The 18,754-nt window shown below is 30.6% G+C and overlaps 1 protein-coding gene across 1 annotated transcript in view; it reads left to right on the top strand.

The window, feature by feature from the left end:
• Window positions 1-5,749: 5,749 nt before the first annotated feature.
• LOC113512451 (juvenile hormone acid O-methyltransferase) overlaps window positions 5,750-18,754 on the top strand; it is a 28,934-nt gene continuing 15,929 nt past the window's right edge. Inside the window, exon 1 of the mRNA XM_026896341.3 lies at window positions 5,750-5,926. The gene's annotated coding sequence lies outside the window, so the exon portion shown is untranslated. The remainder of the gene's footprint in view (window positions 5,927-18,754) is intronic.

The following is an 18,754-nucleotide window of genomic DNA, read 5'->3' as shown; positions in this document are numbered from 1 at the left end:
GAAATTTACAGCTGGTCGCCAAATAATTACTTTCATTTACATTTGTATAATTCATATTTTTTTTAAATAATTAAGTTAGTATAATCTTATAAATATTAGAAAGAAAATATCGTTAACTATTAATTGTAGAAATATAATAAATAAATAGAAATCGTATTATTAAAAGTATTTTTTTTTTTACATATATGTAAGTATTGAGTTTTATGGATTTTTATAATTATATAAAAATCCATACTTATAATATCGGAACGCATTTCCTTGCAACACCATTATGAAGTAAAGATATTGAGAAAAAAATAAAGATTCCCTCATCTTGGTCACCCACCCACTCCGCTCCCTTGGGAGAATCATTAGGAAAAAATCGTGTTGATGGATTTAATTACAAAAAATAATTATTCGAAAGAAAGTTGCCTGAATAAACTCGGACGGAGCGGGTTCTTCGATTCCCCCCCTTAATCGGATTAATTTACTTTTAAAAAGCAGGGGGTGGTTGTTGTAATTAATGGAATGATAACATTACCCACCTCGTGGTTGGACGCCTTCAGAATGACTATAAGTAAATACAGTAACTGCTTTCAAATAAATAATTCTTTTATTACTTTTTTCCATAGACAATTTTCGTGAGACAGGAAATATTCTTGTTATTGTATATATATTAAAACGCCATGTTATTTAGATTTTTGTCACACTTGGATGTATCATGTACTTTTTATATATCATCCGATATAACACGTTTAAACGACTGTCAAAAGGAAAGGTTATTTTTAAAAACTTATTCTTCTAATTCTTCCAAAAATATTTAATGGATTTTGATAATTATTTTATCCATTTAATTCAAAATGAATTATCAAAATCTATTCAGATTTTCATTGTTTTTTTGCGATCGAAAATGTTTACTTCTGTTCTAGTCCCATATGAATTTTGAGACGATTGTAATTGTCGTTACTTTTTCAAAAAAATACTGCTTATTGCAAATGATTAAAGAAGGCAAAGTAGTTAATAAAGGCATTAGTATAATGTCCAATTAATTACTTGCTCCATTACATTTACCATAAATCTAATGTCTATAAGACATTTTGTCAGTTTTATTTTTAATTAAAAATATTTATTAAAAATACCCATGGACTTGGTCCCAAAATGAACAGAGTACTATGGATACCAGACAACAGATAGAAATAGATATTGAAATACTTTTTTTCGTAAATAAATTTAGGTATATTGTTTCTATATAATACTTACATACACATTGCTACTTAGTCGAAACTTGGTCGTTCAAAAACGCCACTCGAATTCAAAACGACTTCGCGTGCCGGTCCCGATGAGAAGCGCTTTTTCCACTCGGTTACCGTCCGGTGATCTGTTCCGAACGCATCTCCACTGACGCAAATCATATTGCGAGGAAGGGTTCGGGATTAGGAACGTAACCCGAGTAGAATCGGCTAGTCATCGCCGCTGATTTTTGTGGGTCTCTCTGACCCTTTTTTCCTAAATTTCCTTCGTAATGTCACGTCTGTATTTGCGGGTTGCTAGATTAATTTGCAGAGATTGCGATGCCATTTTTAATGCCAACCTACTATGAAATATAAATATAATTAAACCGTACCTTTTTATATAAAGATATATAATTATATAATAATAAATACTTATGAATAAGTATCTAATTTACTAGTTTTATTTCCGCTGTCTGGTACAGATATAGAAGTAGTGACTATCTACAACGACTATAACTCCTCATGAGATAATCAATTTGTATATTATTAAACATAACACTCGATTTAAGTGGTATATAATTATACTTGTAAGTATAATTTCAACATATTTCGCAACTGTTAATACTGCACTAGCGATAATAATAATAATTCTCTAAATAAAATTAATCAAGCAAATAGGTCCAGAATTTGCGCCTCTATGTTGTTATAGGGATACATACAAATAAGTACGTGGAAGTAAAATAACAAAATATTCTTGCTACTTAAGATTTTTACCTTTTAATACTTACATTGCACATCTTACATAATATGATATAAATACAATTATACATATTATATCTAAAACTATATGTTTTACTTGAACAACAATACCCTTTATGTCCCCATACGTGCAAACAAAACTATATGGTAGACGTATAAGAAGAAACAATATCAAAACATTTTTAAAAGAAAACGTAAATGCAATTTAACCCCCCGCTTTGTTAGAAGTTATTCGTATAGTAGTAGCCGTAAGGAGATAGAATGAGTGTTATTTTTCTTTCAAGTGCTGTCTCATGTCGCGATCATTCTTTACTGTTTTCTCTACATACATACGTACCATGTTGTATTTGTACACACACAAATGCCGCGGGCTAAGTATTACGCAACATGACTGTTCAGACGGTAAAATAAAACATTTTGTTTTAATTCTACATTACATTACAATATAGCTGTGTTCCGGTATAAAGAAGATATACCAGTAAAAGGACGAGGTGCGAAGACATACCACATTTATCCTAGGGAATAATAACGCGCGAGCTGTACTATGAATATAATTTATAAGGTTGTTTTTTATAACACAATGAGCAAACTAGACTCGAGCAGGTTTACCTGATGATAAGCGATTACCGCTTCCCATAGGCACCAGCAACATCAAAAAAATTGCTGGTATATTGCCTGGCTTTTATTTTAAGAAGTAATATGCTCTTTTCTTGGAAGTTTCTATGTTATTTCTGTTTAAAAATACTGCTGCTGGGCGTTGCTTTCATATTTTGGTTATGCGTGGAAGAAATCGCCTATAGAAACGCACGATGGAAGCTCGCCACTCATCCAAATGGGTGACAGATGAACTTTGGCTTGTAGCGAATTGTACAGTGATGAAATTCAGGAACTAATTACTCCCCTATGGAGCCGCCATTAATTCTGTAATGTAATTTCACAATAGGCACCTATAGTATTTTGTAATAGACTTTAATCACAAAAAAATAATATTTATATGAACTTCTAAAAGGAAGATGGAAGATTTATGCTGTAGATTTATGTGTGTGCGTTTGTTTTAGATCTCAATCTGTTTTGATAAATATATTTATGAAATGGATAGTATCTACTCCGACCTTCGTTCTATTATTGTTATAGTATTATATTATCTGTGGGTCTATCGGCTTTTTTTAGATCCAATTGGGTCGATTCTGAAGTGCCATTACTCTAAGCGTGTCTTTAAAATAAAAATTTCAATTTGTTATCACAGCAACATCTTTATTGAAAGGATCAATATGAAATAATTTTAGTTCGTGATGCTCCATAAAACAGTAGTTTTACAAAATTATTTATTTATTATATTAGGTTAAGAGACAAATTTATAGAAATGGCACCTCAGCTATCGGCACCAATATCTTTTGCCTGATTAATTTATATGAATTATAATTACTATAGGATATGGTGCAGTAACTACAATATATGGATAAATTGCATATTAAAATTAACTGCAGTGTACGAGTATATTTAATGTTGATTAGAATTCACTCGACATGTGCGCAGTCAGTTTATGAGTGTGACTCGTTCATTGTTCATTGCATTTACATTCCTGCCCTACAGCACTCTGTTCCAACGTTTGATTAGTTATTATAATGTACTAAGATATCGAATAGATACATAGTACTAGCTATATATAGTTATAAAAAAATACTGTACTACCCACTACATCTGATTGATTATAGAGACACAGATATATCTTTCATTTATTTGCTTTTGTTTTATTTTATTAATATTTCTTGTTTAACACTCTAATTTTGTTAGTATATTTTTAGTTTCATACAGGTCAGGTTAGGCCTCACTACTTTCGTATTGTAAATAATTACAAATAAAACAAGAAAGTATCAAAACATGTTTATTTGGAATTCTGAATATTATTTATCTAATCACGTGATTTATACGCTATATATGCTTGCCTAGCTACCTATATAAAACCTAGCTTGTTATAATTCTAATGTAAAATATTCAATTATTACGAACATCACGTGCATGCATACTTTACATAATGAAATACTACTTTTATACAACAATGACCTATAAAACAGATTACAGAAACTTTGTTTAATAACATTAAAAAGTTGTATGAATACTGGCAAAATAAGGTAGTAATGGTAGGATATTAGTGGCATAAATACTATACAAATAAAGTCTAGTTTTAGAAAGAAAGAAAGAAAGAAATGTTTGTTCAATGCTTAATTTCACACATTATTACAAAAACAAAAAAAAAACATTTGATAATAAACAAGAATAAAAAGAAAAGACACTGAAATGGTGTCACTCGGCTATATGCCAAGTTCTCACGAACTTGACGCTGATTTTTATTTATAAAGTTGAAGTTTGATTGTCATTTCAATGCAAAATTTAAACAAATTATCACTAATCACAGTAAATGAAAGATTTTGTTCCACAAATAAGCAAAATTTGTAGTATTAAGTGAAAGGCAAACCGTAAAAAATTATAAATGGAACTATCAAAACCAATTCATAATTGACGAAGTTAGTGCTTAATACGCATATGAAAAAATATACCCTTTGAAATAGCTTTTAAAAATGGATCTATTTTACTGACCTTTTTTTATCTACCTATATTTTTTATTACTTACCAGTTAGGTCGGTTATAATACTTATCTACGTCATTAATAAAAATGGTATTTGCATGACGATCTGCTTTGCTGTTCACATTTAAGCACGCATTGTACACTGACGAGAGTTACTGCGTTTAATGAAGTATAAATTGCATCATACAATACATCATAATAATAAACAATACTTTATCTAAACACTTTCTTAAATAGGATAATCGCAAAGTTATAAATAGCACCAATCTACATCATAAATTTTTTCACATCATTTTGTCTCCCTACCATTTGTACAGTAAGGTTTGATACATTTTTCTATTTATTACTTACTACCTCTAACCCGCAGTAAGTGGCGTATCAAGATAAAATATCTGACACTTTTTTAATTTAGACCTTCAGAAACATAAAAATGAAAATCGCATCCAATTTGGTCTAGTAAATTTTACGTAATGCCAGAACAAACAGACAACAAGGCATACAAAATTTGTAAATAATATTGTTTCGGTTTTGTTTTACTTTTATATGAAGAGTTCCAAGACCCTTCATATTATTTTTCTTAAATATCTATAATGTACAGATATCGTCAAGTTACAATTTTATTATAAGATATAAAAACATTAGTAGTTAGAAAGGTTAAGTACCTTTCTAACTACTAATGTTCTTTGCCATTTTCTCTTATATATATATATATATATATATATATATATATATATATATATATATAAAAGAAAATTTTCATTTTAATTTGAAAAATATAAATTGATTCCATATATATATATATATATATATATATATATATATATATATATATATATATATATATATATATATATATATATATATATATATATATGGAATCAATTTATATTTTTCAAATTAAAATGAAAATTTTCTTGTGTCTTTGTCCTATTACTTTACATACAAAATAGTATTCTCTAGAAACCAATCTTTACAAACAATGAAATATATTTTATTTTAAGAAATGCGCTACTCCTACTTATTATTACGTACCTAACATACCTTATGTCCGTGACCGTGCATCAGGGCTCGGACGCAAGAGCAAAATAATTGCCATCTATAAACGGAATGCGTAGTTTCTATTTGCATACGAGTAACAACATTTTATACTAGTAACTACTTGATACTATAAATCTACGGTTCATTCATTCAAACTACTAGTATAAAAGAACATTGTATGTTTGCCGGGTTAACACATTTCGATTAAAAAGTCTTCCGCGAGTTCAGTGCAACAGTAAACAGCAATATCTACATACAACTGTTTAAATAACTATTACTTTTTATATTGTGATTCGAGTTACGTTTTTATCTGATTTTTTTTTGCTAATGTGTAAGTACTCTTTTTTTAGTAATCGTAAATATTTCGTTTATTTTAATTATTATTAATAGGTACTTGTTACGTACAAACAGTAAAATCTAATTATTATTGCATAAGACGTTATGTATATTTCATAATTAAACAATTTAAATTTATTGTATATGCGAATCAACATCGCATTCTGTTTTCTCTTCTTAACAAGGAGAGTTAATTACTTATTATTATTTAAAAATAAAAAAAATTAACTGGCAAAACCCCCCCTTTTGAGGGAGATCTATATTCAGCAGTGGATAGTAGATGGGTGATATGATGATGATGATAATGATTGAGAAATAAACATTAGTTATAATTTTAAATAAAGGCATTAATATAATAATATTATAAATAATAATATTAATGTTTATTGAAATGCAATCAAATAAATAAATTCCTTAAAATCTGTTTTATTTTATTAATTTATAATAATGAAATATTAACTCTTCTTTGCATACTGGTGGAAATTTCCATCATAACATTGAATGCCTAAAACTTATATAAAAGACCAAGTTCACTTTAAGTTGATTGAATTTTTTAATGTCCATTGTAGAAAGAAAAAACATAGCTGTCAAATTTATTGTTTTAACCATTTTTCCTTTAATTTTAAACATGAATTATATCACTTTGATTATATGACTTTGATTTCACCAATAAAAAAAAATCATGCAAAGAAGGGTTAAATTCATCAAAAGCATTCTTCACCAATTAACTCTTACTGAGGAGTTCATTTTGCTGTCTAAATCATCGAAACACCGACACGGGAGTAAACCACAGGGTTCCATACAAATTTCGTCAATATTGAAGTTGATTTTTCATGTAACAAAACCTCAAATTACCATTATTCTTATAGAAAATTCTTATCTAGTCATCACGATAATAATTTAAAATTTAAAAGTAATATTTTATATATGGGAAGCTGCTAAACACATTATAGCCAAAATTGCAACGCTTAAGGAAGATATAAAGAACATTGTTATAATTTTTTTTTTTAAGTTTTTAAAAAAAAAATGTAAACATGTCATTCAGTGACTTTCGTGTATAAGACGGCTTAGAACTCTTGACTCCAGAAGAGAGACTATCACACGTACAATAAAATCTAAAATAGCCTTTGTACCTTTTTTCTGAAAACTTTGTGAAATTTTTTAATTGATAGTATTCCAGGCTATTTACAAACGTATTTCCTAATGAATAATTATTGAAACATCAATTGATCTCTAACTATGTATCACAGTTGTGTACCAATCCAAGATTAGTTTAGTTGACACATCTCTAGATACCATTCAATAAATATTTATATTTATTATATCTATAATTATCTATTATTTATCTTTATAATTATACTAATAAGTACAAATACATACAAATGTTAAACGAGGAAAACTACAAGAGAAAAACCGTACAAAATGCTCCTATACGAGGAAGGGATTATTACTAAGAGTTTTATGGCCTCATTAATGGCAACCTTCTGGAAATCATCGTGAAAAGACGTCGCGCTGGGCCAACTGACCTGACTTAATCCTCAATAATCCTCATCGCTCATCATTCACTGGTACATTCTCCACCAGCGAATACCAATAGCATGGGCGGGCTTACCGTTCCATACATACAATATATACATCATCATCATCATATCAGCCATTAACCGTCCACTGTTGAACATAAGCCTCCACCTTGAGTTCTGCCAGTAGTTGCCACGCTTGGCAAGCGGATTGGCAACCACCGTCAGGCTTTAAAGATTTTTTAAGAGGGACGCTGCTGCCTATCCCTCGCCCTCCCTTAATCTGTTTTTACGATATCCACAGGAAAGGAAAGGATGGCCTATTACTACACGGCCATACTTATATACATATACATAAAAAATATTCATGATAACTCATGCCCAGCAGTGGGATATTAATACATAATATTTTAATTTCAAATTTTAATTAAACTTATCTACCTTTCAATAACCTACCAAACAAGTAAAATATTGACTTACTTCTTTCAAGGTTTCTATTCTTATCTCGTGACCTTACGTATACGATGGCAATAAAATGGACGATAATGAAAATTTACGCTGTGTGTAAAGCGAACGATTTATGCGTAACAATAACGCACGGACATTGTTATAGTGTACACATACGTAATGAAAGACGCAATGAAATTTTAAAAGTTTTAATAATTTAAGTTTAGTTGAATAAAAATTCTTTCTTTCATTTAACTATTTAAGCCACTTCCAATAAAATTAAACGGTTCTTAGTTCGTATGTATTACATCAAGCCTATATATACCAATCCTGAAATGATTTCGACAAGTCTTTTTGCAGGGGGAAGGGATTGTTAGCAACGGAGTTTGACAGCCCTATTGCTAGCCCTGTCAGGTCAACCTCCACGTGGTTCCCCCTGGAAAACATCGTGAACATTTTTCGTTGAATTCGTCACGATGGGCTAACTGACCTGTTTCATCCTCATCTATCATCCTTCACTGGTGCCCCGCCGGTGTATACCAATAGCGTGGGGGTTACTATTTCATTATCACCTATAAAAAAAGAAGTCTTTTTGCAATCAATAGGGTTTTATTCCAACAATGATCTTATAATAATAGTGCGGCTTTTATTACAGGCGAAGAAGGTTACCACTTACCATCAAGTGAGATGTCAGTATAATTGAAATTTCAAGTTGCTTAAAAAAATTATTTAAAGTTTTCACACGTTTTTAAAGAAAAGTATTTATTTATATAACTGTTTATTGAATAGTGATATTCCTAGTAGTGAAGTCACTTTTTGAAGGTTTTTTCTTCTTCTAACTGTAATTTTGCAAAAATCGTCCTTTAAATTACTGTTTTTTTGAATCTATATAATAGAGGAAATAGTAACATATTAATATGTACATATACTTATATGCACTTTTATATGTATAAACATAGACGATATTGTAATCAAAATCAAACACATTGTCGTTGTGGTGTTTATTTTTAAAAATAATATAATAAAACAAAAAAAAAACCGTAATTACTACATTACGCAAATATTTTAGTAACAAAAAAGTAAAGTCGTATCTTGAAAGCATTCAAATTGATTTTGATAAAAAGAAATACTAATTCTGGTCAAATAGTTAGGTACCATATCTAAATATATTTGTGTATGTTCACGGTATTCAAATGATGTATTTATATACTTACCTACAACAAAATTACGTAGTTATAAATTTTAAATTTAGCATAAAATATAAAACTAAAATAGCATGACAAATTATTCTAACATTATATAGCTACAGTATGTGATATTTTGTATTTTTATTGTTATTGGCATAAAGTGTAACGAAAGCTTAAATAAATAGTGCTTATTATCAATTGTAGTCGACGGAACCGAAACATTTTGTTATATTGCTCACATGTAAAAAAGGATTCGCGAATCGGTATGTCTTAGCAATACAGTACATTTTACTAATGTAATAAAATTATAACAAGTAGATGTCTATACATGGAAGATATTTAATAAAAATTCATATGATGCGTCTTAGTAAGGGCAATAGAAGCCAAAACATAAAATTTTTCGAAATCTAGTCTATCTGTTTGTACACACAAAAACTACCGCATCAAATTGGGTATGGTCGCAATTATATCTGAAGGTCTAACTAAAAATCTGGTGTATGTTTCATCTATTTAATTGGTTTTCACACTTTTGAAATCCACGCGTACGAAAGAGCGTGGAAAACGCTAGTATCAAATATATAGATAAATAACTCTTTATTGTTCCCACTAAAATATTACAGCGAAATACTTAGCAGAAACAAAAATTACTATAAATAGATCATACAAAGAAAACAATGGACGGCTTTATGGCTAAAAGAGAATCAAAGAGATCGCTTTTTAAGGTAATTTTTGATGGATGATGAAGAAGAGTAATTATAAATAGTTTGGTTGGAGGCACGATACTTAATATACAAAAATCAATCAATTTTATAAATACATATAGAAATAAAATATTATATTATATAAATGTATCCACACACAAAGCGAGTAACATAAAAGGAAAGCGAGCTTTTCTCATTCTCAGATTGTTACCGCTGGCTCGGGCGATACATAACTTTAACTTCCGAAGCACACGCTCTGAAATATTTATTCCTGAAACGTAAAGATCGGGCTGGGGGTGGACGGGGGTGCGGCGGGGGGCGGTTTATCCCGCGGTTTCCTTCCCGCCGTGTTTTACTTCGAGAATGGGAAGTCGCCGCCGACGGGTCGATATTGCCAAAGATAAAGTTGTGTGAGAAAGGATATTAATCCTACTAATAATATAAATGTGAGTTAGATATCAGTTGTTCGGAGTTATAAAGCGATTGGTATGTGTTTGAGGTATGTAACCGCTAAGATGGTAGTAAAGCGACCGGCAACACCCAATGTCCATGTGCTCCTTGCCAACTAAAGTGTTTCTTACTTGGACCTAATTTAATTAACTATTGAATTACAGAACAACCATTCAGACTACTACAGAAACTCAGAAAAAATTATAATCATAATGTAAAACAAAACTGTCCATAAAAAAATCTTTGCGCTACTGTGTCCTACGAACAAGGATAAAATCAAATACTTTAATTTATAGAAAAATTCAGAACTGTTGTCTTGGTATTCTGAAAACTTTAGTGACCGACTGAATTACGTCAATATGTTACGTTATTTAGATGATTATTATTTATTAAAAGAAAAATATGAATAGAAAATTTTATTTAAAAAAAAAAATTAAAAACTATTCTCAATTTTTCATTAGTAAATTAGTCAACACATTCAATTCGGTATAATATATAACCTACTAGCATTCTAGAATTTTACATATACCTAATTAAAAATGTTAAAGTATATTTAACACATCTATTAAATATTATTTACAAAAAGATAAAAAACAATTGACTATAGGTAGGTAAGTTTTCTGATATCAAGTGGAACGTCTTCAGATACAAAACTCGATACATACTCTATGCCAGTTCCCCGACCTCCAGTGGGGGGTGCCCCCCACCGTTCGATTGTCTGCGGAGGCTGCCCCGCCGGTGCCATCTGATGTGCCGAGAGCACTCCAGATCTGCATAGATCGTTGCCTTCGTTTTTTCCCTATCGAAAAATCAATACTCACAGTTTCATAAAGTCGGAAGAGCGACACTCCTTAATTTTATTAAAGGTTAATTCTTAAGTAGCCACTTACTTGTGTTCTGGGGCTTTTTTCTGTATATTTTTCTTCGAAAAATTTATTAAAATATTTTATATATTATATGCAGTACTATTTTTAAAAAAATCTTTATTCTATTCTATTTGATTTTAGATTATATCTGTCATTTGATATGTAGGTCACCCATTTGTAGGCTGTAAAAGACTAACGGTACATAATGTGAAGTGCCTCATCCCAAAACCATATCGAGCTTTCCGCCGCTCCCACCCTCAAGGGGAAAGAGGCTCAAACACCAAGCAATAAAGCCTTCGAATCGGGCAAAACAAATACAACGAGCATTCCAATGCTAGATATCACTCGCTCCGCCCACACAGTTGGCATTACGACTGTGAGCCTTCCTATTGGTTGCCGCGAAGCCTTCTCCAATTCGAATTGGTTATTTTTTTTCTACAATTGAAATTGGAACTGTCCGTTTGTTCTGTACGAGTGTGGTACGCATGCGTCGCAGGGAGGCGTTCTACGTCACGTAGACGTAGATACGTTTGAACGTTACGAATGTTTTATTGGATTCCTCTCTCGGTCCCCATTCGTATTTTGAATTCGGATGTGGATTTGCGGTCGTAATGTCCTCAGTGCGCAGCCGTAGCCCTTTATTCATATTCTCAAGACTGTTTACATAAGTAGCTGAAGAAAGAGTGAATATCTTTTCTTACTAATATGATAAAATTGTAACTAGAGTGTATATGAGAGATATTTAAAAAAATACTATGAGGGATCTTAATAAAACCAATAAATGCTAAAACAATATTTTATAGAAATTTTGCCTGTCTGTATGTTTGTATATTTGTTCCAGCATTACGCTAAAACTACTGCACAATATGGGATACAGTTTTCATAATTATGTTTTTGAAGATCTAACTTAACATCTAGTATACGTTTTATCTTGATAAACTATCTAGAAGTGATACATTTATAAGCTTCCTTACTTCTGAAATCCACGCGTACGAAGTGACTGACGTAAAGTTAATATCTAATATAATAATTCTCCACGATCTATCTTTAAATTACTAAATTAATTTTTTTATTTAGTACAAACAATATAAACAGTAACATTTCTTTCACATTTATTCATCAAAATAAATTGTTACATATCTTTCATGCATGTATATGTAAAAATATGATTAAAGCTTTAAAAATTTCTTTTTACAAAACGATTCTTTCCATGTATGTATATATATGTACATTCCAAAATTCATTTATTAAGTAAATAATCGAACAGTAATAAAGCGAGAGAGGTAAACATAAAGCGATATAATAATAGTTATTTTACATTTTACCACAATTTCATCCATACTGCATAGTATGCAATTATGCACCCGCAACCACATTGATAACAGCTTCAACTTTCCTGTAATAAATATACAACCTTATCGTGCCGTTATACAGTCCACAATCTAGCTATATTTCCCAGGGACAACTGTAATAACATGTTGGCATCCACAGCTGGCTCTGTCCGGAACAATTTCATTTGCGACTGGGCGAGGATAGCGTTGTAATTACAACAACAATCGATAGAGGCGCCACCGTCTGCCGCACGTTTAATCTCGCCAGAATCAAAGGACCGTCGCCTCACACCCGCCCCTGTATCCATAACACCACCCAGACATTACGAAGTTTGAATAAATCTCTCACTCTCTATCCAATGCTTGGTATATACAGCCGCATTATAAAATAACAAAGGATAACGCAGCAATGAAACGCGTTTATATCGTATACTATGTTTCAAAGAGAACAAGTGGTAAATAGTTTGTCTCCAAGCCTATACCGCTGAAGGTATGTTTAGATGTCCCCCGACCAGATAGTTGCATTTCCAGTTCGTTGTATATAACTATTTTATTGAAGCTTAACATTGTTTGCACTAGTTAAGACTTTTATATAGAAAGTGTTAGCTTTCAAAATTATGGCATACCGCGTGATTAATACTTTCGGTCAACTTATAGGTATTGGTTATGTCTACCATATTGAAAAGATTATTTAAATATTTTTCTATGCAACTTACAATGGCGATCAAGCGGCGTACCTGATGGAAAGTGGTAACTATCGACTATAAACATTAACAATACCATGGACATAACAGAGTATACTGTATCGCCCATGATATCCTTCATGCGTTGCCATACCTGAGTACTAAAGTGTTATGCCTCTATACCCTGTAAATTCATTGCCATATCCTACAAATCTAAGTCCTTTTAAACTGAAATACACATTCAATATGAACGCATTTTTATGAGACATATACTTGTGAAGTTAATAAAAAAAATCCTGAATAAAACTTAAATAGTGCTCTTCTAAATAACTTTAGCAAAAAAAAATTAAATAGGTAAGTAATAGTTTGTTGCAAAGAAGTTACTTTAAAAGAGGGCCAGAAGCCTACTACTACATAGTTTTATTATTATTAAAACGCTATTCTAATCCCGCACTACTTTCTCTTCTTTTAGTAAAATACTCGATTTAGATATAAGATGAAATTAAAATTATATTGTTTTACTTATATATTTTTACTGCCGAGTTAGCATAGAAAGCTTAAATTTTAGTATAAGCTTTTCTTTAGGTAAAAATGTTAATCAAACTTACAGAAAGAACACTCTACAAACAAACACTAAAAAATTATATAGAAATATCTACCTTACTGAATAACTTTAGTAATCGTACCTCTATTAAATAAACTAGACCTGGATAAAAAGTATAATTAACTTAAACAATATTGATCTTCGACAATAAGAATAAAATATTAATTTTATACTGCACATTGTGATATATTTCTAATAATTTGAAGATTACATAAATGTTTAACCCAAAATGATAGTTAAAATTTTTTAAATGACTTTGTATAAAAACAACATTAAGATTTACAAATTGCTCAAAAATAATCAGACAAGGCTACGGTTATTTTTATATGCGAGACACGACAAGCAATAAGACAATAATCATCCACATAATTCTTTTACCCAATAAAAATTCTTTTTTTACCTTAAATAATTTGTTTTACCTAAATAAAAAACCAAGAACATCAAAACGATAGCCGAATGTAAATACATGTAGGTAGATACGTGTAAAAGATTAGCAATTGCACTTGGTTGATGGTATTGGTAAAGGCTTATTATTCATGAATTACATACTATATGCTTCAAGCGTCTGCTTACATGTTTTAATCAAGTGATTGATTGGATCTCGGAAAATCTAGAAAAGTGTTTAGTGGTCGGGTGCGTAGAAAGATGAAGAAGCAGGAGTTGTGCAGAACCCAATGGACTGACACAATCCAAGCCGCCATCATATTAAATATTTAGTTAGTGAACGAAACATGAAAACCTAGAGAGTAATTGTTGTAAAGAGTTCACGCAACAGTCGTGAAACACAGCCTTAAGGAATCAATTGAGAAAAGCATAAAACTATGATGAAGTATTAAAAAATATAGCTACTTTATAATCTTCGTGACTATAATAGTAAAAGTCATTTACCTAACTTTAAAATTTTCCCACATTTCACTGAGAATATTGTAATCTGACATAGTAAAGGGCAAACATATACATAAACATATACGTTTTAATAGTTGCATACTCATTACAAAATTGATCGGAAATTTCTGTTACACTAAACTATTAAGATATGTACTCAAATTCTACTCGATCTCATGAGCACATTTCTTTATATTAGATGTTCTTTGTATTACCACTAGACAAGGCCATTCATTAAAATTACATCGAATTAAATTGTAAGGAAGTGAAGGCAGTGTTATCGATTGTCGATAATTCACATTTGCCGCCCGTCGTTGGTTCAAACTTAATCTATTGTTTACTGAAATTATTTCCATTAATAACTTGCATATTAGTATTTACAATATTTAATATAAAAAAATTTATACACATGAGTATATTACGTTTTATCCTAGATGTTTGTCATCTAGTTTCACACCGAATAAGGTAGAGAGCATCAGATAATAGGAGACAAATTAAATAGTTAGTGTGATTTGACAAAAGTATTTACTTATAAATTGATAAAACTAGTCGAGCTCCCTCATAAATTATATCCCCTAAAGTCCTATATGTAATCAATAAAGAAATAAGTATTTTTTTTATATAACTAGCTTTTTGTCCGCTACTTTGTGCGCATAGATTTCAAAAGCAGAAAACCCACTGAAATAGTCCAATTCTTAATGTTGTATCAAGACAAAACATCCACCAAATTTTAATTTAGACCTTCATAAATACAGTGATAATCGTATCCAATTTTGTGTAGTTGCTTTTGCGTGATGTCAGAACAAACATAGAGACAGACAAACTGATAAAATTTCAAAAAAATATTGTTTTAGTTTCTTTAGTTAGGTCTATAACGGCTTAATTTTTCTTTTATGGAATTTGGTGCAAATGTACTATATGGAATAGGGAAAGACAAAGCCTACTATTTATCGTAGTCAATTAACATAACTCAGCCACGCAGACAAAGTCGCGAGTAAATGCTAGTGCAAAATATTACGCGTACACTCGTACGTATAAGTAAGTATAATACATTAATTAGATAGATTTCTTAATATTTTACTTCAATAAATTACATTAGATTAACAAAAACAAAAATCACAACAAACATGTCCATAGAAACCAATGAGTGGACATATCTCAGAAGGCAATCCCTTTCATGTAACCTCGGGGTATAGAAGAGTAATCATAAACATAATTATACATTCTAATTGAATTATCATAGTAATACACGTTCACCAGATATTCATTATCCGGTGAAGTTGTATTATTATGTATGTACTACGTATGTAAAAGGAGAACAAGTAGATACCTAGAGTTGGAACATCGCAACACATATAAAGCAGCTCAAACTACGGAGCGCTGGCACTCGAAATCCTGGAGACTTAGAACGTAACCGTTTTTGAACAATTATATTTTCGGTTTTTTTCCTCCGTGAGAAAATCAAATTATATATCCTTATGAGGCAAAGGCACATATTTCTCTTCATTATTTTATATTAATATGTACCTACATCAAAAAACTGTTATAACAATATTGTTTAAAAAATTATAAAATTCTTAAAAAAATTGTTAACCTAATTTTATGGAAGAAATCGATAACTAGGTCAATTTGTCAGGATCAAACCTTTTTGGTATATCGCAGTTTACTCATTTAAAATTTGCTGTTTTCAGTTATGTAATGTACTTACTTTACCTCGAAGTAAAATTTTATGTAGATAATTAAGCGGGATTACGTGGTATTAACTTCTTTGGAATATCAAAGAATTTGATATTAATAATAAATATTTCTGAACTTTGCAGTAAAAGAGTGGATCGCCGAATCACTAAACATGCATTTTATCTTCCTCGTGTGGTTCTTTATTTTATGTCATAATTTTCTTTCTTCCACAATAGGTACATATTATAATAATTAATTTCATCAGTCTTTCATTCCCTTTGTTAAGTTATTACGGAGCCTTAATTAAAATCATATAATCTAAAAGATACAGCAGGTTACGTCCTAAAGTCCTCGCTACTTATAGAATAGGAAGCAAGTGTAGGTAATGGCGCAAAATAGTGACGCAGTATTATTGCAGTGGGTGGTTGGTGGTTCCTCATACCGCCAACTCCTCGCCCGGCCGGGAGCGACTGAAACGTCCGCGAGAAAAATAAGATCCGTACTCCGTCCCGCTTATTCTTAGGAAAAGCTTTTTGTATATTTTTTAGGTATTCTTTAGATACGTACGTCTCTGTGTGAGTCAGTAAATAGTACTGTATGTACAATTCTCGTTTTCTATGTAGGCTCTTGTAACAAATTGACGCCCAGTTCTTACTGTTTCTGAAGATATACAAGGAAGGCTCTGTCTTATTTGAGTTTACTAAAAGTAACGAACATGGTTAGGTACAGTTTATTAGAAAAGTGAAAACATTAACTTATTATTGAGTAGCGATTATAATATTGAATGAAGCTAAAGAAAGGCATGAAAATGTAATACTTCATTATTTTCTATAATATCTCTAGGTAGGTTTAATGAGAAACTGGAAATTAACCACAATTTCTTGGAAATTTTTGTGTCTGCGGAAGTGTCTGGAATGTAAATTATTAAGAACAGGTGTGACTCCATAAATAGGTATCTACTATATAAGACCAACCAAAATACCTGTCTATTTAAATCAAAATTTTGGAGAAAAAAAAAACAGAAATTTCATTTCGTTTTACTTTCGTATTTATTGATTACTCTGATGTACTCATGATATTGCGTAAATTGATATGTATTATATTTTTGATTGACAACTTTATGATCGATTTCAATCAAGATTAAGCAGCAGATATAAGATCTTGACATTAATTCCCCTTTACTTTGAAAAATAAAGATTACAAAAGTACACTCCCTGGATGTTCGCATAATATAACAAAAAAAAACAAAGTACTTCGTAGAAATTTTAAAATAATAATAAACTAGTAGATGTAACCCGCAACTCTTCCAGTTTGCGTTAAGATAAAAAGTGTGTATGATATTTTATTCAAGTCCATCAAGCCGCTTTATTTTAAATTTGAGAATGAAACTAAAACAAATTTGTGGACCTGATTTTTACACTTGATGAAATAATGCCAAGGATTGAAATTAGAAAATATGTATCATGTAAATTATTTAATAGTAAATCAAGATACCAAACTTGAACATTTTCAGCAGTAAAATGTCTTATCCATAATGTATCTCCAATAGAATCCAGACATCTAGACATGGACAGCCAATTCCACAAATGCAAAAACACTATACACATATACATACATATACTACACACAACAGAATACAAACTTTTTTAGGATTATTAGTTAAGTAAAAGTTTATGCGGGTGATCACCTTAAATTTACGATACATACTTATAAGGCGTACCTATGTAACTCTAATGGTGATATAAATTCTAAGTAGTCGAAATCGATTCAGAAATTATTTATATACATAAAAATATATAGACAAATTGAGAACCTCTTTTAAGTAATAACTTGAAAATATTATCAGCCTTAACGGCCCTTATGATAGTACTTTGCTTACTGTCTTTTGGTTATATGCGCCATCTCTGATCTCTGTGCCGAACCAAGTGTATTCTCCTGGTATGCAGCAAAGGGCTTACGTGTTATACAAAATAGAAAATACTCTTATTTCTCAATAATTATCCATGAAACTGACTAGATGGCAGTGTACTTATTAAAATAAAACAAAGTATTTTAGAATTAATTCCGAAATTATATACGAATAAATATTGTTGTACCACATTACCTTAACAATTTATCATCGTCAATCATCAGTTATTAGATACAGTTCTCTCACCATAAGAAGAGTATATCACTTATTAATACCAGGCTATTCAGGCGGCTTTATATAATTTATCGAATTTTAAGTATTTTAAGATTTCCTTCTTTTATTTCAATATGTTAGTAGTGATGGTATAATAAGTCAACCAAACCAACTTATCATAAGGTATGTAATCTTTGCATAGTATGATCTTTTATTAAATAAGGTAATGATTAATGGCTAACACATAAGTTAGAAATTTCAACACGAGATACATATTTAAAAAAACTGACGAAAACTATATAAAATTCGTCTGTAAGCATTTCGTGTAAGCATAAAAAATAGAAAATACTTGG

The sequence above is a fragment of the Galleria mellonella genome, unplaced genomic scaffold, assembly GCF_026898425.1.
Source record: "Galleria mellonella isolate WM207_F2 unplaced genomic scaffold, CSIRO_AGI_GalMel_v1 utg64, whole genome shotgun sequence".
Classification (NCBI taxonomy): domain Eukaryota; kingdom Metazoa; phylum Arthropoda; class Insecta; order Lepidoptera; family Pyralidae; genus Galleria; species Galleria mellonella.
This window is presented reverse-complemented; position numbering and strand designations above follow the sequence as displayed.